At 42.6% G+C, this 21,079-nt stretch overlaps 1 protein-coding gene and 1 pseudogene across 2 annotated transcripts in view; both read left to right on the top strand.

Moving 5' to 3' along the window:
• The window catches only part of LOC116666086, a 488,237-nt pseudogene that overhangs the window by 256,390 nt on the left and 210,768 nt on the right, over positions 1–21,079 (top strand).
• TOX3 (TOX high mobility group box family member 3) overlaps positions 1–21,079 on the top strand; it is a 352,301-nt gene that overhangs the window by 172,566 nt on the left and 158,656 nt on the right. For both annotated transcript variants that reach the window (XM_032486307.1, XM_032486305.1), the window contains exon 2: positions 17,345–17,490. The gene's annotated coding sequence lies outside the window, so the exon portion shown is untranslated. The remainder of the gene's footprint in view (positions 1–17,344; positions 17,491–21,079) is intronic.

Below are 21,079 nucleotides of genomic sequence, written 5' to 3'. Positions count from 1 at the left end.
CATACCCTTGAGTGAGATCTCTGCTAGCCAAGGTCATTTTTATAGCTTTCTCCTGGGGAAATATCTTTTGTTGCCACTTACATTTTTCATTTTGCAGAATGCTTAGGAGAGATATCATTTCTCAACTGCCTACTACATGCCTGGACCACCCGGTCTCTGGAACGTACCCCCTCAATCAAACACTCAGTGGCTGTGAGAGATCGTCAGTATAACCAGTGGAAGAAACAGTGTTCTGTGTTCCCCAAACCATTTCTTTTTCCTCCTGAGCTCACGGAAAGGCTACATTTCTTATCTCTTTGATGGGGTGGTGGGGAGGGAAGGGTACTTAATCAGCTCTGGTCAGTGGAATGTGGACAGAAACAACATACGTTACCCCCGGGCCAGGCTCCTTCTTTCTCTCTGTCTTCACCTTCCGTGGAGGGATGGCCGTGTGTGAAGATGGTCTAGCTATGAAACAGAAGAAGCCGGCACCCTTCATCCCTGAGTCCTGGTGTGAGAGACATCTCAGGAGCACCTTTTCAGAGTCATCCATACATTTTCCAGCCACCGCTGTGACTCCAAGCGCTCCACGTGTTCGAGTGTGCAATCCTTGTTTACACCAAAGCTCTATTGTTGGTGGTGAGTATATAGATCCTCCAGAGGTGTAGGGGTGTGAAAGTTCCCTTGGGGCAAACTTTTTGTTTGTTTTTCCAGTATTATTGAGAAATACTTGTCTACATCACTGTGTAAGTTTGAGGCAGTACAGTGTGATGCTTTGATTTACGTCTGCTACTATAAAACGATTGTTGCAGTAACTTCAGCTACCATTCATCACCTCATATGGATACAATCAAAGCAAAGCAAAAAAAAAAAAAAATTTGAGAATTTTCTCCTTGTGACGAGAACTCTTAAGATTTACTCTCCTAAGGGCAGAGGGTAGAGCTCAGTAGTAGAGCGCAGGCTCAGCACACACGAGGTCCTGGGTTCAATTCCCCAGTACCTCCTTTAAATAAATAAAAACCTGATTATTTCTTCCCTCAAAAAAATTGGCTTACTCTCTTAACAACTTGTCTATATGTTATATAGCAGCGTTAACTCCAGTCGTCATGTTGTACGTTGCATCCCTAGTACTTACTTATCTCATAACTAAATATTTGTACCTTTTGACCTTCTTCCTCAGATTCCTCCTCTCCTTCCCCTCCACCTCTGGCAACCACATGTCTGATTTCTTTTTCTATGAGTTTGGGTTTTTTTGTGTTATTTTTTTAGATTCTACATATAAGTGAGCTCCAATATTTGAGCTACAATATTTGTCTTTCTCTCTTTGACTGATTTCATTTAGCTTAATGCCTTCAGTGTCCATCCATGATAGGATTTCCTCATTTTTTATAGCTGAATAATAGTCCATCGTGCACACATATGTAGAACTATACATGATCACAACTTCTTTATCCATTCATCCTTTGATGCATACGTAGGCTGTTTCTACTTCTTGGCTATTCAACATGGGGGTGCAGATATCTTTTTGAGTTAGTGTGTTCATTTCCTTTGGACATATTCCCAGAAGTGGAATTGCTGGATCATATGGTAGTTCTATTTTTCATTTGTTGAGGAACCACCATACTGTTTTCCATAGTGGCTGCACCAGCTTACAATCCCACCAACAGTGCACAGGGGTTCCTTTATCTCTGCAACTGCACCAGCACTTGTTCTCTCTTATCTTTTGATGATGGCAATTCTAACAGGCATGAGGTGATATCTCATTGTGGTTTGAGCATCTTTTCATGAACCTGTTGGCCTTTTGTATAGCTTCATTGGAAGAATGTCTATTTAGGTCCTTGCAGCAAACTTTTGATCTGTGGGGATGGGAGGCAGTAGATAAATGCCTCCCATTTTTCTTATATCAGATGCATAGTCATAAGGCCCATTTCACACACCTTCTCAGAGTCTGTGGCATCACACGCCCCATTGTCGTCAGTGGCCAACAACTCAGTGAGGCATCCTTGTACTGACTCTTCCTTTTAGCTTGCTTCACACTCCTTGTTCTCACTCCTGCTGCCTGGTAACATGCTCCCTAACAAAGCGTTGGCACATGAACCTCAGGCTCTGCCTTTTGGGGGACCCTGTTTAAGACCCCCCCTCTGGACACAGTGCTTTCTGGGAAAGCCAGTCAACCAGAACATCCATATTGACTTCTGTGGGAGCAGGAAAGAAATTGTGATTGTATTGAAGCTGGGTTTGTTTATGACAGCAGCTAATGCTAATTACTCTCACAAATATATTACTGTCTTTTTACAGATATGAGAGCTGAGTTCAAGGAAGTGAAATAACTTTCTGTTAGTCACAGTTTGTGTTAGAACCAGGGTTCAATCAAGATCCACGTAACTTGCAGTGATTTCTAGGAAATCACAGTTTACATGAGACGTTTACAGAATTTCAGCAAAATAGCAGTCTTTTAGAGAGTTATTTCTTCACCTCTTCTTCCCTCCCCCATCTCATCCAGTCTCAGGGGCTATGACAGTATCAAAGGGGATATTTGCTGAACTCAAAAAGCACTAGTGGAAGCAACCTCCCCCTTTCCATCAAGTAACATCCATTGATATATATGCCTGTCTTTTTATTTATTTGAGCAGAAGTAGGGGGAGAGATTCTTTTTCAGGACTATGGAAATAAGTGAGTAAGACTTTGAAGAGGTCTCAGTTCCTAATTTGTCTCTTAGGATTACTCAATCAAGCAATCATCATGTATTACACGAAAAAGTTTCTATGTGATACATTCAGAAAAGTAGCAAAAAGTAAGTAAAATCACCTATAATATTAGGAATTAAATGAATCCTTCAAAGTGAGAGAGAAAGAACTCCCATCTCCCCCCAAATCTCCAATCTCAACCATCATCAGACTCACCTCTCAAAGAAGAGCATTGTTAAGAGTTTGGGGCAAAGCTATTTCTAATAGATCCATCTATCATCGATCTATTTATCTACTTATCCATTTATTGATGTATTCATATGTATAGTTTTTTTTATGACTTTGTACATATATACACAGTTTGAAACAAAACATTGAGTGTTATTCAAAATGGCTGAAATCTTTTCCTCTTAATTCTGTATCAAGAAAATTTTCATTCAGCATATATTCATTAACTTATTGAACACATTTTACTCATTACCTACTATGTGCTAGGTGCTGTCTTAGCCTTGGGGGCACAGCCGTGAACCTGACAAAGTTCCTACTCTAATGAACTATGTAATAAAATTTTATCTTATGATGTAGTATTTTATTGCATAAAAGTACTAAATTTCACTTAACAAGTTACTCATAAATAGGCATTCTATATAGTTTCAATTTTATTTGTTGATATAAAAAATACTGTAATAAATATTATTGAATGTGTATCTGTACATACTTATGCTATTATTTCTGTGAAATAGAAGCCTAGAAATAGAATTATTAGGTCGCATTTTTATAGACACTGTTAATCTACCCTCCAAAATATTGTACCAAAGTTTTGATAGAGCCTGAATCTGCTCTATTCTCTTTGCCCTCTCCTGCACTTAATGTTGTCAAAGTTGGGGATTTTTTTCCCACATCTTGTAAGGTGAAAGTAATAGCTCATTGTTTTTATGCATTTCTTTAGTATCATTTCTTGTGTTTGTTGGCTGAATGTGTTTCTTCTGTGAATGGCTGCTCATGTCGTGCATCCACTTGCCTACTGTTTGTTTTTCCTATTAATTAGTACTGAACTCGTACTGTTGTGAACCTGACAGATAGATTCCCTCATGGAGCTTCCAGTCCAGCATGGAAGAGAGACCTTGAGCAATGGTAAAAAGAAGCAAAAGCATCCCATGAAAGTGTTGCATCCAGTTTTGTGGGAGCACCTAACAGTCTGGGGTGGGTGTGAGTAGGGAAGACTTTCAGGTAGAGGAGCTATTTAAAAGTAGGAGGAATTGACCATGTGAAAGCAGACAAGGGGATTAAATTCCAGGATAAGGAAGCAGCAAGCATGAAGGCAATTAGGAGCCTCTGGTTTGGCTTTAGTGCCTACTTAGATATCTATATAACTAGAACTGCTTGTATCTGCAGAATAATGAGACCAGGTGATGTTAAGATTACAATGTAATTTGTCCTTAATACCATTAACAACAGTAACAGTAATAGCTAGCATTACTGATAAGGTAGTATGTTCCAGATACATCTATGAGTACCTTAAGTGTATTATCTCATTTAATCCTGCACTAGATACTATTTTATTATTCCCATTTTACTGATGAGGAAACTGAGGCACAGCCAGGAAGTAGTGAAGCCTGTAATTACACTTGTATAGTAAGTACTCCGTGTCAGGAAATTTCTATTTCTGTTGTATTCTCCGTAGTATCCACATTAAGACCTGGAGCTTCATTATGTTTTCCCTTACATCATTGCTGTGTAATGTTGGGATCAGGACTCTGAGCATTAGATTCATCTTCTGTAAAATAAAAATATGATGATAATGATGCTTAACATTGCTAGACTACTTTCTCTGTCAGTTTGGTAATTTGGATTATACTTCAGTTAAAAAAATTAACCTTATGATCACAGAGTGTTATTTTTCACTCACGGTCCATCATGAGTTGGCTGGGAGTGCCGCTCCATGTTTCCTTTCTCTAGGACTTGAGCTCTCAGGGGTTCTATCGTCGTGTGGGCTTCCACTGTCCCTGCGGCAGGGGGAGGGGGCGCTATGGTGTCCCGCACTAGCAGCCAGGTGCTTCTATTCAGCAGTGGTGCATATTCTTCCACTTTCATTTCATTGGCCAAGGTAAGTCATGTGGTCACACCTAAGCTCCTGCACAGGGAAAGGCAGTCCCACCAGGTGCATAGAGAAAGAGGAACACGACCACTGATGAATTATCATCTGTGTGCCAACTCTGCTCTGTGTTTTACTATAACAGCTCTCCTTGCCAACAACCCTGTTTAGTAACTATGATTGCTGTACCCATTTTAAAGATGAGGAAGTTAAGGCACAGGAAGGTTGAGTAACTTGCCCAAGGTCACTTGGCTAGTAAATGGTAAAGCCAAGTTTGAACGCCACCCATCAGTCCTCAAATCCCATACCCTTATACCATGCACTATATTTACCTTACGGGGCTATTCTGAGACTAATAGATAGCCTACATTTTCAAGTCTCTTCCTATCACAAGGAGTGCCTGCACTGCTGTTGGGGTTGTTACTGCTGCTTCCTCAGTGTGCGGGGCTCAGGACGTCCTTAGGTGGTGAAATTGATTTGACTCAGCCCCTTTCAGTGGCCTTCGCCGTCTCCACTACCCATCCACAGAAACAGGTTTTTCAGGAGGTGTGGCCGTCTTTGTCATGAATGAGTCCCACACGAACAACCCTGCACACAATCTTTTTCCAGTCCGGGTCCCATTAACCTAAAAATCTCAGGCAAGCGCAGTGATGAGAATGAATAAACGTCAGTCTCCAAAGGGCCGGCTCTGAGTAAGTCATGCAGCACAGTGCAAAGCGGGATAACACGTCGTAAATCAATGCTGTTAAAATGAATACTTGATGGTGATCCCAAGGAAGGCTATTTACCATCAGCACTTGAGCTACGGGAGCAGTGTGGAAGCCAAAGAGATTTGCATCGCATGGAAACGCTCAGGTTTGCCACTGCTGATGAATTCTCGAGCGCTTTGGCTGTTCTCCATATGCAGAGCTGTTTAATGTTTACCTAAAAAGCAATGGGGCAGGGATGTGCTCTCTGTGCCTTGTGAATGGGGAATGATAGGGGTCAGTAGTGATGCACACAAAGTGAAGCAAAGCACAGGAAATCTATTTTTAGTTGCCACCCCCCTCCCTGACTAACACACCTGGCTTTTATCCTCTCTGGAATTTGATGAGACAATTCCATCTCGGAGGTGAGTGGAAAGAGACACGGTCAAGACACCAGCACTCATCTGCTCTCTCTAACCCACCTCCCTTTCCTGGTCTGTCTCCTCCGGTTGATCAGCCTCCATTTTTTTTTGGCGGGGGTGGAGCTGTGGTTTCTATATGCCTAATCAGACAGCTAAGAGCTGGTACTTCCATCAGTGTGAATCTTGGATACTCTTTTAAAAAGTATCCAGCCCGGGGCCCCAGGGTCCTCACACTCACCTTGAATGTCTTGGATGCCACACAGAGAATAACACATAGCCTTTTGCCCTTCTCTCCTTCATGAAAACCCCCCATTCCCCTATACCATGTCCTAACAGTGCGGACATAGCTTATCCACATTACAGGCACATTTATCTCAGGAGGAAGCAAATAGAAAGCAGGCAACCAAAAGAGGGAGGAAAAGAAACAAACGTGAAGAGTGCTGATGAGCCCACCCCAACGTCCACTTCTCGGGAGGCTGAGAGGGGGAAGGGGAGCCTCATGGTCTCGGGGCCTGCTGGCTCCTCAATGACACGAGTGGCTCTCTAGACTGAAAGCAAGGGTTAGGTTTAAAGATACGCAGTTTTCATAGAACATGCCCCTTGATGTCTTCTTAAGGGAGTGTGACGACAGTAACTTGCTTTTCATCTAAAGAGGTAGGACTTATACCCCACTGTAACGGAGGAATACAAGGATAAGTTAACACCATTTAAGCTCGTTCTGTAAACTGAACTTTCAGTAGATTTTGCACCTTCTGGGATTTGTACCAGAAAGGACAGAGGATTGCTCTTCCTTGTGCACCTTCTCTCTTGTGCCACCAAGAAAAAGATGTCATTAGTCTCGAATAGGGCAGCCCATTGCTTAATTTTCATTTGGTTGAGACCAGGATTTCTCAAACTTGAGCAATACTTATGTAGACTCTTTTTAGAGGAAAATAATCTTCCTGGGTCCCCATGAGAACATAAAGTAGTTTTATTAAAATGTTAATATAGCAATATAAAATCAGAAATTATCTCCTTGTGTTTTTTTTTTAGTCAATTATGGAACCAAAACAAGTTGGAGATTAAATATAAACATCATGGCAGATCCGATAAAATTCAAATGAAAATTATTCAATAAATATGGTGGATCATGCTGTTTGGCTGGATTGGAGTCCTCTCTTTGGATCTGGTTGTCATCCTTTGGGCTTTGCACCGGCTCTCCTGGGGCAGGAGACACAAGCTACCAACAGCACTCCTATCCATCTTCTCCTCATCGCTTAGCATAAATTTATCATCTCATATAAATTTATGCACTGGACCCTTCTTTTCTGCAGAGAGAAAAGGTAATAGTGCTTGGAGTCTATATGATGGTCAATAAAAAATACAAAAGCCTTTTCTGAAACCATGTGGTTAAACTCCACTAGAGAAGCTGGCCATTCAGATGACCCACAGTATGCTTTTATTGATTTCTTTCTGCTTGTCATTGAAGTTGCATATGACAATGAAAATTTCTTTTGAAGAGAAGAATGTGTGTGAACCCTCAGAGGCTGTGGACTCTAGTTTGAGCACAGTGTTCTAGACAAATTCTCCTAATGACCTTTCCATTTCCCTGCTAATCATCTCCGTTTGCACCCCAGGGCAGGTGCACCATTGGAGTGTGGTCAGTTTAGAGGATCCAGTTGGACAATCCAGAAACCTGGATTCTGGGCTCCCATTCTGGTTGTAGCCCTAACCAGCTCTGAGTCTGGCCAAGTCTCCTCTCAGGTCTCTACCAGCCCAAGATAAGCCACCAGCATCTTCTGTCCCAACTGGAATGGCTCCCAACTTGCCAACCTGCTTCCACTCTTGGGCCCCTCCCCTATCCATTCTTCACCCTGCAGCAGAGCACAATCTTGTTAAATTGGAAATTAATCATGTCACTTCTTTGTTTAACACCCTTCCATTGGGGTTCCAATTTTACTTAAAATAAGACCCTTGGACTACCAAGCTAAATCACAATTAGTTCCACCCATCTCTCCAGCTCCATCCCTGCCTCACTTCCTCTCCCACCCCATGTTCCAGCCCCAGAGTTTCACTGTAGTTCTTCAAACTCTCCAATTCTTCTCTACATCAGGCTTTTGTCTTTTTAAAAAACATGTTTTTTTTAATATAGTCAGTTTACATTGTTGCATCAATTTCTGGTGTACAGCACAATGCTTCAGTCATATAGGAACATACGTATATTTGTTTTCATATTCTTTTCACCATAAGCTATTATAAGATATTGAATATAGTTCCCTGTGCTATACAGTATAAACTTGTTGTTTATCTATTTTATATATATTAGTTAGTATCTGCAAATCTTGAGCTCCCAGTTTACCCCTTCCCACCCCTTTCCCACCTCAGTAACCATAAGTTTGTTGTCTATGTCTGTGAGTCTGTTTCTGTTTTGTAAATAAGTTTGTTTGTCTTTTTTTTTTTTTTTTTTTTTTTTTTAGATTCCACATATAAGTGATACCATGCAGTATTTTTCTTTCTTTTTCTGACTTACTTCACTTAGAATGACATTCTCTGGGTCTATCCATGTTGCTGCAAATGGCACTATTTTATTCTTTTCTATTGCTGTGTAGTATTCCTTTGTATAAATATACCACAGCATTAGGATTTGAATGGGCTTTTTCTCTCGCTGCTTCCACCAGTCAGCTTTTCTCTCCCTGGCTTCTTATTATACTGCAGATCTCAGCTGTATTCCCTACTTTTTCAGATAGACCATCTCTGATTACCCTACCTTGATTATATTCCCCCTAAACATTGCTCTTTGCCTCTGTATTTGTTAAATTTCATCACACCACAATTTAGCTGTGTGATGTGGGTGGACTTTCCTCTTTGATTCTGTCTTGCTTTCCTAGGAGGGCAGAGGCACTGTCTGCCTTGTTTATCATGGCATCCCCCACACTTAGGACAGTCCTGGCATAGAGTTGATGTTAAATTACTTAATTAACATTTGGGAAGGAATGAAGGCTTCCCATTGGCTTCATTTCCTGGGCTTCATCTTCTTTAGCTGTAGAGTGAAGTTAATAACGCCTGCTTTATTTGACATCATTCACTTAACACAGGTAACTTGCTAGATACCAGGGACACACATTATCCTGAAAAAGTTCAAGAGGTCCTGAGGAAGGTCAAGGGCTGGAGGCTTGGTGGCAAGAGCTGGACACAGGGTGTGTGACTTGGGACTGACTCCCCCAGCCCCTCAATTGAGAGCACTGCCCCTCGGGTACTAACAGCCCAGCACCCTGTGTGCCTTCCTTTCCCCACTCTCGTTAATCTGACTGCCTTTGATCCAGAACAGAGTGTACTTCAGGTATGATTGTTGAATGATCATGGTCATGAAGTTAGGAAACTCTTAAGTCTTTCAACCATCTTCCCACTTCGCTCTTATTTAACATCTCTTCTTGCTTATCCTCTTTCCACTTTCATCCTGGACATCCCGACGGAGTGAATGTCACTTGGGTCATCAGTCCAGTCATTAAGTGAGCACATAATGAGCACCTACTATCTGCTGAGCACTGTTCCTGGTGTTTCTAAGTGGTGGAGGACTATGTTTCTGCTGCCTCTGAGTGCAACACACTTCTTGTTTTCGTAAGTGATACATAGTAGATTTACAATATTGTTAGCTTCAGGTTTACAGCATAGTGATTGTTTTTTTTGCAGATTATATTCCATTATAGGTTATTACAAGATGTTGGGTGTAACTCCCTGTGCTACACAGTAAATTCTTGGTGCTTATCTAGTTAATGGATAGTAGTTTGTATCTGTTGATCCCATACTCCTCATTTGTTCCTCCCCTTCCCCCTTTCCCCTTTGGTAACCATAAGTTTGTTTTCTCTATGAGACAACATGGTTCTGGTCCTAACATAGGCTTGGAGTTTGGTGTGCTAGCTGCTTTTCTGAAGCACATGTCCCTTACAGAACTCTGGGATGCAGTGACCACGTGGGGAGGCGCAGAGAATGCTAGAGCAGGGCTTCAAGAATGAAGTAAGAACCTTGCCTTCTGCTACATTATCCATGTGACACTGGGTGGGTCTCTTAACCTCTCTGAATCAAGGACTTTCAGGTAAAACAGGGCTATCCATTCCCCCTCCATCTACTTTTCGGGGTTCTTTTCAGATTGGAAAAAGATGAGTATAAGGGAGCTTAGATGAAGCATAGAGCAGAGTGAAAATATAATGACCTCAATGAATTCAGTGACTGTAAAATGTCAGCAGAGGGAAAGGTAAGGAAACTAATGTTGACTACGTATTTCCTGGATGCTTGAGGCTGTGCCAAACACTTATTGTACCACCCTCAAACCCCCACCCCCCAGAACCATTTTATGAAGAAGAAACTGGGACCAAGAATGTTTAGGTCACTTTTTCACCATTGTGTAGACAGTAAGCAATGGAGTCAGGGTTTTTTGTTGTTGTTGTTTGGTCATTTGTTCTTGTTTTTTTGAATTTTGTTTTAAACTGAAACATAATTGATTTATAATGTTGTGTTAGTTTCTGGTGTATAGCATAGTGATTCAGTTATACATACATACATGTATTCTTTTCCATCATAGGTTATTACAAAGTATTGAATATAGTTCCCTGTGCTATAAAGTAGAATTTGTTTTTTACCTATTTTGTATATAGTAGTTTATATCTACTAATCCCAAACTCCTAATTTATCCCTCCCTACCTTTCCCCTTTGGTAACCATAGTTTTTTTCTATGTCTGTGAGTCTGCTTCTGTTTTATAAGTAAGTTCATTTGTGTCATTTTTCTAGATTCCACATATAAGTGGTGTCATATATTTGTCTTTCTCTGTCTCACTTCACTTAGTATGATAATCTCTAGGTCCATCCATGTTGCTGCAAATGGCATTAATTCATTCTTTTTTTATGGCCGAGTAATACTCCCAGATACACACACACACACACACACACCCCACAACTGCTTTATCCAGTCATCTGTCGATGGACACTTAGGTTGCTTCCGCGTCTTGGCTTTTGTAAATAGTGCTGCTATGAACATTGGGACGCATGTATCTTTTCAAATTCAAGTCTTCTCTGGATACATGCCCAGAAGTGGGGTCAGTTTTCAAACCAGATCTGGGTGACTTCTATGGCCAGGATTCTCACTTTTTCAGGCAGTCCAAAACAACCAGATGCTGTGTACCATTCTAGAGGGTCATTCCACCTCTACTTAAATGTTTCCATATGTTTGTGGGCTGATTTCTTTGAGATCTTGCCCCCAAGAACAGGTAGGATGGACCCAAGGTCAGAACATCTCTCTACTGGTAACATTAGATCGTCTGTTGTCCCTCAGTCCAACTGGAGGTGCCCTTCCAGAAGTCATGGATTTGCAGGCAATGGGAAAACGTCTTGAAAAATCAGTTTCTCCTTTCAGACAATCCGAGTTCCTCCAAGTCACTATTGTGGGCTGTCAGCCTCACAATTCCGGGAATGCCTCCCTCTCTGCTGGAAACTCCATCACATTGACAACTGCTCTCTGAATTCTGAGAACAGCTCCCCATCCTATTGGTAATGAAATAACAGGGTCGTGGCTGCATCGAGACAGAGGGAGCCTGTAGCAATTTGGTAGCAGCTAACACCCCAAATACCCCAAGCTTCATCTGTATTCATTCTCCCCTAGTGCCATGGATGGCTCCTGCGGACTTGAGTTTATCTCAGCCTCAAAGCTAATAGAGTTAAACCAGCTGGTCAATTTAAACAGGAGCAGAACCAGTGAGATGTTACTGTATTCTGAGACGGCGCTAATAAACTTTAATAGATTTCAGCTAACAATTGGGTATAAATTAGACATTGCACTGCTGCTGAGGTAATAACTTTTGGCACTAAATAACAGAAAATCAAGCTCTGTGATGTGCTTCAAAAGCACCTTCATCGAGCCTCCGAGATTCAGGCAGATTTCACTATTGATTACCGCTTACTCTTCCCCAAGCTTTAAGAAAACAGCAGACTGCTCCAAAATGCACCCCCAGAGGAGCCCAGACTTTTTCTCTCACTGGCTCAATAGCTCTTTTACGTGAAGAGGACTTTGGAATAAAAACGGGGGACATGGTGGCTGGGTGGGGGGGCTCTCATAGGTGACTCAGGAACCAGGTGGTTAGATGACCCTTTCAAGGGCACACAAATACTTGTTTATACTTTTCTGGAATCTTCCAGAATGTTCACCAGCTGAATTCATTTCAATTCATTCTGTTTAACAATAGAATTTGTAATCAGCAAGCCCTGTAATTAGCTTGGGTTAGGCACTGGAGTCAATTGGTTGTGTAGCAAGAAATCTGGATGTGGCATTAGCAGAATTTGTTCGGGTCCTGACTATGGCGCTAATTATCCAGGTGACTTTGGGTGAGTCATTTAACCACAGTCCCCTCACCTGCCTGTCTTAACGGGTTGTTGTCAGGTGGAAGGAAATGTGGGATCCCTGTGAAAGTGGGGTGTAGGCTGGGAAGTGCTAGCCAACAAGTGAAATTCAGTAGGCCACACAACCTGATGCTCAGGTTCAGAAGCTCAGTGATGCCATCGTGAGCTGTGAAAGTGGCCAGAAAGCTCCTTGTGGCAGACACATTGGCCTCTACCCGCGGATCCGGGCAGCCATCCTACTCTCTCTTTCTGCTTTGTGTGTGAGACCTTCTCAGACTTGAAACCGTGCTCAAGTTCAGCACTGTAATTTCTGTGTTGGTTTCCACAGGGGTCGAGATTTCTTCAAGAACAGAGCTCTGCATGGGGCCATCGTTACTGAAACAGTTACCATATGCCATTGCATCCAAGATGCATGTTTCTTTCACAATTTAACATCTCTGAGTCGAGATATGTCTCTTGGTTACTGTCTGGCCAGAGTTTCATTAGCAGCCTTCTTTTGTCTTAGTGGTGCACAGGAATGATGCAGTTCACAACTGAGGTCATCTTAGACATGATGGATTATGGAATCATGTTCCTGTTACGAACCAGGTGCTGTTCTGAGTGCTGCAGAGAGGGGGGCCCAAGACAGCATGTTCCTCTTCTGTGGCATTCACATCCTGCCACAGTGGAGTGGGGCAAGCCAAACAGGCAGCAACTCAACAAGAGAGTTGCATACGGCATTGGGTTTTGAAATGACTTAACAGGGAAAAATGATAAAGAGTGCCAGGAGGCTTGGGCTACTGGAGTCAAGATAGTCCACGAAAGCCTCTCAGACTGACTGCAAGAGAGGTGCTACACGGTAAGATTTGGGACAAGAGATTTCCAGCGTGAGGGAACAACCAGATGGACCCTGAAATGGGAATGAGGTTAGCAGAACATTGATGACATAATCCTTCTGGGCATAATTATTTAAATATGTGCAGATGAGAATAGGCATATATGGTCTCAAAGATGTTATCTCTCTGCCTTTCCTTTTTTTCTCAAGCTTCCAAGTTGACTGTCATCAGAGACTACGTTAGCTTCCCAGGGCAGCTGTAACAAATTACCACAAATTTGGATGGCTTAACGTAAGAAAAAGTTATTCTCTCCATAGTCCTCGAGGATAGAAGTCTGCAAACAGTGTATTGGCAGGGCCATGCTCTTTCTGAAGGATCTAGATGAAAATATGTCCATGCCTTTCCCTTAGCTTCTGGTGCCTGCCAGCTATCCTTGGCCTTCCTTGGCTTGTAGACACTTCACTCTAATCTGGGCCACTGTGAGCACATGGCGGTCTCCCTGTGTGTCTGTGTCTCTTCTTATACGGACATCAGTTTTAGTGGATGAGGTCCCACACTAATTCAGTATGGTCTCTGCAAAGACCCTGTTTCCAAATAAGGTCATCGTCACAGGTACTGAGGGTACCTCACACCTTTTAGGGGGACCCATTACAACTCATAGCAGAGACACTGATGACACTTCTCAGGAAAGTTTCTTAATGGAGGTCTATTGCTACTTTGATAACACGGGGACCAAACCTTCCTACCACCAAACAGGTCTTCCCTATTTTGCCTACTAAGGACAAAAGCCATGACCACATCTTCAGCATGAAGCCTGCTTTCCCTATAGACATTTTCTTAGTTCTCTTTTAGCCTAAGTGATTTTGATGTCAAGGTGGAAGAAACTTTATTTTGGTGGAAGCAGGCTACCACCATCAACACCTCTGGATCTAATCACTGATTACAGAATTAATACTACTGCAGCCAGAGGACATGGGTGGCAGCAAGGGCAAGTTGAGAAGTTTCAAATAACTTAGTAACCAGTTGTCATCAGCAGTATTGGCATAAAAGTAGGTAGTTAATTCCCCAGTCTGTTCCTTTTACTATCTACTGCCACCTTTGAAAGTCATCATAAAATAATAACAGCTAAAGTTTATTGAGTGCGGACCATGTGTTAGGGATTATGTAACACAGTTTAAATGTATTGTGAGCCCATTTAATTCTCACAATAACCCCAGGAGGGAGGTACTATTATTATCCTGACTTTACTTAGGGGAACATGATGGTTAGAAGAGTTTCTGTGTCTCACACAGAGCCACAGACTGGTGAGGACTAGAGACGAGAGTCCCACCTAGATAGCTGGGCTCAAAGGTCCATGGATGTAATCACCCTGCTACTGCTCTTCAACAGGGCAGCCCTTCATTTTACCCCAGAAACGGGAAGTGGCATTCCCAAGGTCACACAACTAGGAGATACCAGAACAGGGAGAAGGTCCCAGATGGGAACCAGTCCAGTGCTTGCTCTTCTGTCCCTTGTCTTGTCAACCTTCACAGCCCAGTGAAAATTCTCCAGCTAGGCATCTGCCCCTCGTCCCCCAGTGAAGGCTTCAGATAGTCCATGGGAAGATCTAGTAGGCAAAGCCCTACCAGGTGATGCTAGCCCTGTTTGGTGGATGCCAACCTCTGTGAGGCCCAGACTTTACTCAGGATTTTGTGGGCACACAGGTACCCATCTGTATAAAATTGTTATCATGGGTCTAATCATTGCCCCAGAGCCAAGTCTGCAGACCACTGAGTGACAGAGACTAAGGCTGGAAAAAAATGCTGCTGGGCCACTTTTCTGAAATTGGAAGACTAGATTGTGAGTGGGAAGTCAGTTTCATCTCCTGCACCACATCCTCTCAAAGCGATGGGTTGCCTGGAATGTTGTCTCATAAAAGATTTTGAGTCTGAGCACATTGGTCCCAGTCTGGGGACGGGAACTGGGTGGCTGGGGATCAGGGGTGAGAGGGAGGGGGTTTATCAAATATATACTTGTATATTTTGCACCCTGTGAATCTACTAGATAGTAAATTTCAAATGATCTGAAGCCCTACCTTGGGATCATGGGAAAATACTAAATACGTTGTAATCAGTTTGTGGGGTCTCCTCTGGACACAAGATGAGTCAGTGTCTGCACACGAGCTGTGCGTTTCTTATCTCTGCACACGAGTCATGATTTTCATAATTTATACCTTGCAAAGATAGAACTTATGGTTCCCATGGAGGAGGCCCTAGGGCAGCTGCCAATGTTGTGTATGTTTCCATTCTTCCTCCAAGCTCATCAGGGCTACATGAGTGTCATAAAATGGCTTTCCCGACTTCTCAGCTGCAAGAGGAGAAATACAGACAAACCCATGGGAATCTTCTTTGCGTCCAACCTCACTCCTTCTTGATGCTTTCACTGGAAATAGGAGTCAGCATCATTTTGCTCCCCCTGGGGCATCCTTCCCTGCGCTCCCTTGGAGTCATCCTTTCCTCCCTCCTGTAGGAATTAGATAGCAGTTGTGGGGGGCCCTCCCCGGTGTTTGGGACCTCAGCCTCCAGCAGATTTTTTAAACAGAAGAGGCGCACAGGTGTGGAGACTCAGGATGAGTCTGTGTTGATGCCTCTGCCTGGGAAAACTGCCCTCGACAAACACATTCGTTGCTCATACATTATCTGTTGGCTATCTCCCCACGTGCCCATCTGCTGCGATGGCAGTGTGCCTGATCCCAGGTCCCAAAGCCAGCTCCATTAAACCTAGGTGCCAGTCACCCGTGAGCCGGCTGCAGGAGACTTCACCCTCTGGGGCCCCTTCTTCTCATCTCCCCTTGGGAATACTGAGACCTCCACCATGCTTCTGACTTTCTCACTTGGTACCTGGCTGGAGGTAGAGCCCACTTTGGCGATCCCAGCATCGGGATGAGAAAGGCTTGTTCTCTGCAGGACAAGGCTCAGTGTAAGCTGAGACTCTGCACTGGGGAGGGAGAGAGGTGGTGAAATTGAGATGTACGTATGAGTTGGGTGGGATCCTACCTGCCTGCACTGGGGGCAGGAAGACATAAATGTGGAGTTATTGGAACCACATCTCTTCCCCTGTACCTCATATGTGTGAGTGAATGAGTGCATATGTGTGTGTGTGCATTGGTGGAGGATGGCATTTATCTACATCGTCAGTCATAAATCAAATGTGGTTCCCCTCCCTTGTGCCAAAATTGTTTTGAAGGGACAGATAAAATGCCAAGTGTCTGTGCAAACTGCTAACAAAGGCGCATCCTATCTTCTGTGATACAGGTACAAAGGGACCTGGCAGGGAGGAAGAAGATGATTAACTATAATTCGTGGCTGGTAGGATGTCAGGAGCATAGTAGACACTTAGGCAAAATTGTTGAATGAGTGAATGAGTAATGGAGGTCCCCGCGCAGCATCATTGAGTGAATGAAATGTGATGATGTCTTTGTTTACATTAATTTTTGAGCACCTACTATACGCCGGGCACCATTCTAGGCTATTGGGAGGTGGTAGCAAGCAAGATAGACCAGACCCCTGCTCCCATAGAGCTTACCTTCCTTCAGGGAACAGACAGAAACAAGCAAATGTATGATGGAAACTGCAGAGCTCAATGACTTTTGATCTCTTTCTTTTGCTCCTGTGGAAAGTAGCAAAAGGGAGGAGACTTGCATGCACATATATGGTCAGGCCCATTCACCTGTATTTGCTGGATGGTTTGTAAAGAACTCCCCCATCTCCATCCACGGACACACATTCACATGTATGAACATACACACTCACACATGCACGCATCATCCTCTCAGACTTGGAATTCTCCTGAAATATACATTATTTTTTCTCATAAAATCTGCAAGAGACAGACCCATGTGACCTGACTGGGGCTGTAGTTGAGGATCCAGAGATATTTTGGGGTTTTTTGGAGCCATTGTCAGGTCACTGTCCCTCAGATTAGAACATTTAGACATTTCTTTATTTTTAAATTTAAAACAAATTTTAAAGTTGCTTTCCATTTACAGTTATTACAAAATACTGACTATATTCTCTTTGCTGTACAATACATCCTTAAGCCTGTCTTACACCCAGGAGTTTGTGTCTCGCATTCCACCACCTTTATATTGTTCCTACCCACGTTTCCTCACTGGTAACCACTAGTTTATTCTCTATGTCTGTGAGTCTGCTTTTTTGGGTCATATTTACCAATTTGTTGTATTTTTTAGATCCCACATATAAGTGACATCATACAGTATTTGTCTTTATCTATCACTTAGCATATTTCTTTGCAGTCCCCAAACCTGTGCCTGACTCTGGCTGCATCTGGGAAAGGATCCTGGCTCCTGGGTCAGGTCCTCTGTGTCTACCCTAGAAAGCTGCAGAGCTGGAGGGTGACAGCATGTGAAACGTGAAGACTGGAGAGATTCCTAAATAGGAGGTGGGTTGTACTTCACTTTTTCAGACATGGCATCTGCCTTAGAGAGTCTGTGATTCCTGGAATATTCCAAAGCTCTGACCTCCTTGGGCTGGTTAGATGCTCAGGAATTGAAGGGTAGTGGGACCTATGGCTTGCCCATACGATTGAAGTAATTTGGATGCCAGAGATTACCATCTATAATTGAGAGACTGCACTCAGGAAAAATTAATATTCTATTAAATTAAGACTGAGTCTCCTCTTTAGCATATTTGGACCCACTCTGATATGTCTAATACTCAAATTACTCATGAAGAGTCCATTATAGTGTTGTCACGGTGACCATCTCCAATTATGACCAGCAGGATTAAGAAGATGATGTCTGTGAAGCTCTCCAAGGCTGATGAGTGAATGTCCATGGGAGAAAGAGGAAGATCTGGGATGGGTCCAGTGTGCAGGGATGGAAGGAGATCTTGAGCCCCAGGCAGGCTGCTGTGTGAATGGTGGCAGGGGCCATCTGCTCCCTGAAGATAAGGATCTTGTCAGTCTTACCTATCACTGTATCAACAGCACCTACAACAATGTTGGTACAAAGTAGGTACTCAGTAACATTGGGTGAATGAATAAATGAATGAATGGTTGTAAATTTCCTCTTCTGCTAGATGAAATAAACATGGTAGAAGTATAATTGGTGCTGGCACCACTAGTGCAGAGAAATTGATAGCGTTGGTTTTGGTGATGGGGAGAGGATAGTTATTATTAGACCGAGAGATAACACACTACCTTGGCTCTGATTGCAAAAGCCTAGTATAAATCAAATGGTCAAAGTTAAAAAATAATCATCCCCAGTGCGTTGAGGGTATCAATAAACAGATAGCTTCTTGCAAGTTTTGTAGAAGCATAATTTGGTGCTACCTCCCTGGAGAAGAATTTTGCAAAAAGTTCCAAAAATCTTAAATATGTTCAATAGTTTAGCTGTACCCTGATAAACTGGTGTACATAGAGTAGTTTAGGAGTTTATCCTAAGGAGATATCTGAGGATGCACATGGATGTTTTACTACTAGTGGGTCCATTGATGCCTTGTTTAAGATAGAAAAATATTGAAACTAGCTTAAACATTCTACAATGGTAAACTGTGGTCCTTCCCTATCCTGGAATACCATGTTGCCATTTGTGCTGTTGTAGGTATATATTTGTCAACACCGAAGTTTGTGTATTCATGAGGATTAGGTTAGGCTCAGGTAACAGAGAAGAAAAAAGTGTTGCTTGACTTTCTTATATGAAGTTTAGGGCTATGATGGGCTTCCTACATCTTCTGGGATTGAGCTTCCAGACTGTCGCTCTGTCAGGGATGGTGAAAGCTCTTAGCACTACGAAGCCGTCAAAGAGCTGTGAGAAGCACATGGCTTCCTCTGCACTGCTCTTTCTTTGTTAAGATGTCCTTATTCTTCTCAACAAAGTTTGGAGCTGTTTTTGTTTGTGCGACTTGTGCAAACCGAGGCAGGGCTTTCGGGCCAGATAAGAGGACTGGGGCTACAGGACTCCAGACGGGCGTGGCTCTGTCTCCCTGACTAAGACGCTTTTAATTTTTGTTGGCTCTTTCACTTCCATCATATCCTAAATAAACAAAGTTTGGAGGAACGTATGTTTTAAAGACTCTGAACCTACAATAATAAAAGGTGTATGTGGAGGATAAATCAGGTTTATTTTAGTCTTTCCCAGCATACCCCACGTGTAAGTGTGTTGGGTGATCTCTGAGACACCGAGAAGCATTTGCAAAGATTTCCTTTACAAGGCCACGTTTGCAACCTTCTATGAAAGACAGGCAGCATTTGCTCATTAGGATGGACCCTGAAGCAAGGAAAACATCGCCAGTCTTACTGGAACACTCAATCCAATCAAATTAGATAGGAGAGCATCACTTCAGCTCCAGCATTGCAAGGCCATGGCCCCAAGCCAAAATAACTGGCACTGAGTGTTGACTATGATCACTTCTGGGAGGCAGTAGAGTTCTGGGAATCTGGGTGGCGTATGAGAATTAGGGGATTCCAAAGAAGTAAAGTCGGTGGTGAAATGGTGACATGTTCATGGCAGGCAGAGCCCTGATTTACTGGGTAGGAAAGACTTAATACTGGTCCTGATGGAGGGCAGAGCAGTGTATCAGTTTATACATTTTCCTCAGTTTTATTGAGATACAATTAACATAAAGAATTGTATTAATTTAAGATATATAATTTTATATGATTTAATATACATATATATTGCAAAATTATTACCACAATAAATTTGGTTAACATCCATCACCTCACATATTTACAACATTTTCCCCCTTGAGATGTGAACTTTTAAGATCCACTCTCTTAGCAACTTTCAAATACACAGTACAGTATTATTAACTATGGTTATTACATTGTACATTATATCTCCAGAACTTATTTATCTTGTAACTCGAAGTTTGTTTCTGACTACCTTAACCCATTTCTCCTACCCCCATCCCCTGCCTCTGCCAACCATCAGTCTGTTCTCAGGTTATACATTTTTGACAGCAACTTCCATGTTACTGATGTTTCATAGGTTCCCTAAATGTGCATTTTCACCAGAGGCATTTAAAACTAAAATGGAGAGAAGTCAATGGTGAGTGTGCTTTACTATATTAAGAGCTCACTGGGTTGCAAGAAATGGCAACCAATTTGTGTGAACTTATGTACAAGGAGACTTTTGTAAAAGAATCAGAGGTATCCTATCAACCCCAGAATAAGCAGTATGGGTAGGGGGGAAAAATCTGAGACCAGGAATTGTAAAGCTACTGGGAGTCCAGTAAACTTGACTGGCCAGCTCTCTGATTGCTGGTGGGAGTTAAACCTGAATCTTGTAGGTTCAAGATGGCTGCCACAAAATGACTGCCCTGGCTGCCCTCCAGAGCTGTCTAATCCTACAGTTGCAGCACCCCGAATTAACTGATACTGTTTCTTCATGCTCCAAAAAACTGACAGAATGATTGATTCATCTTAGGTTGTATGTTTATCCATTGTCCAGTCAGCTGTGGTTGAGGGGGTAGGGCCATGAAGGGATATGGAAGCAGAGTCTTTTTTTTTTTTTAATTTTTATTGAAGTATAGTTGGTTTACAATGTTAGTTTCAGGTGTACAGCAAGGTGATTCAGTTATACATATACATACATATATATTTTTTCTTTTCAGATTCTTTTCCATTCTATGTTATTACAAGAAATTGAATATAGTTCCCTGTGCTAGACAGTAGGTCCTTGTTGTTTATTTTATATATAGTAATGTGTGTCTGTTAATCCCCGACCCCTAACTTATCCCCAACCCCCCGCCCTTTCCCCTTTGGTAACCGTAGTTTGTTTTCCACGTCCGTGAGTCTGTTTTAAGGAAGCAGAGTCTCTGAGGACATGGAAAGGGCAGACCCTCTAAGAAGGAATATGGAGCAGGCAGAAATGATTAGCCGAGAAATGATTTGCCTCTCTAGTATATTAACCCAGAAGGAGAAACGAAAGTGTTGAGCTCAAAGCCTAGAGGGTAGATTCCTGGGAGACAGGAATGCATGTTCTGTTTTTCCTTCTTGCAATTTCTCCATTTACTTCTCTACCACT

Source organism: Camelus ferus, chromosome 9 (assembly GCF_009834535.1).
Source record: "Camelus ferus isolate YT-003-E chromosome 9, BCGSAC_Cfer_1.0, whole genome shotgun sequence".
NCBI classification, from domain to species: domain Eukaryota; kingdom Metazoa; phylum Chordata; class Mammalia; order Artiodactyla; family Camelidae; genus Camelus; species Camelus ferus.
Note: the sequence above shows the minus strand (reverse complement) of the source record. Positions and strands in the feature narration are given on the sequence as shown.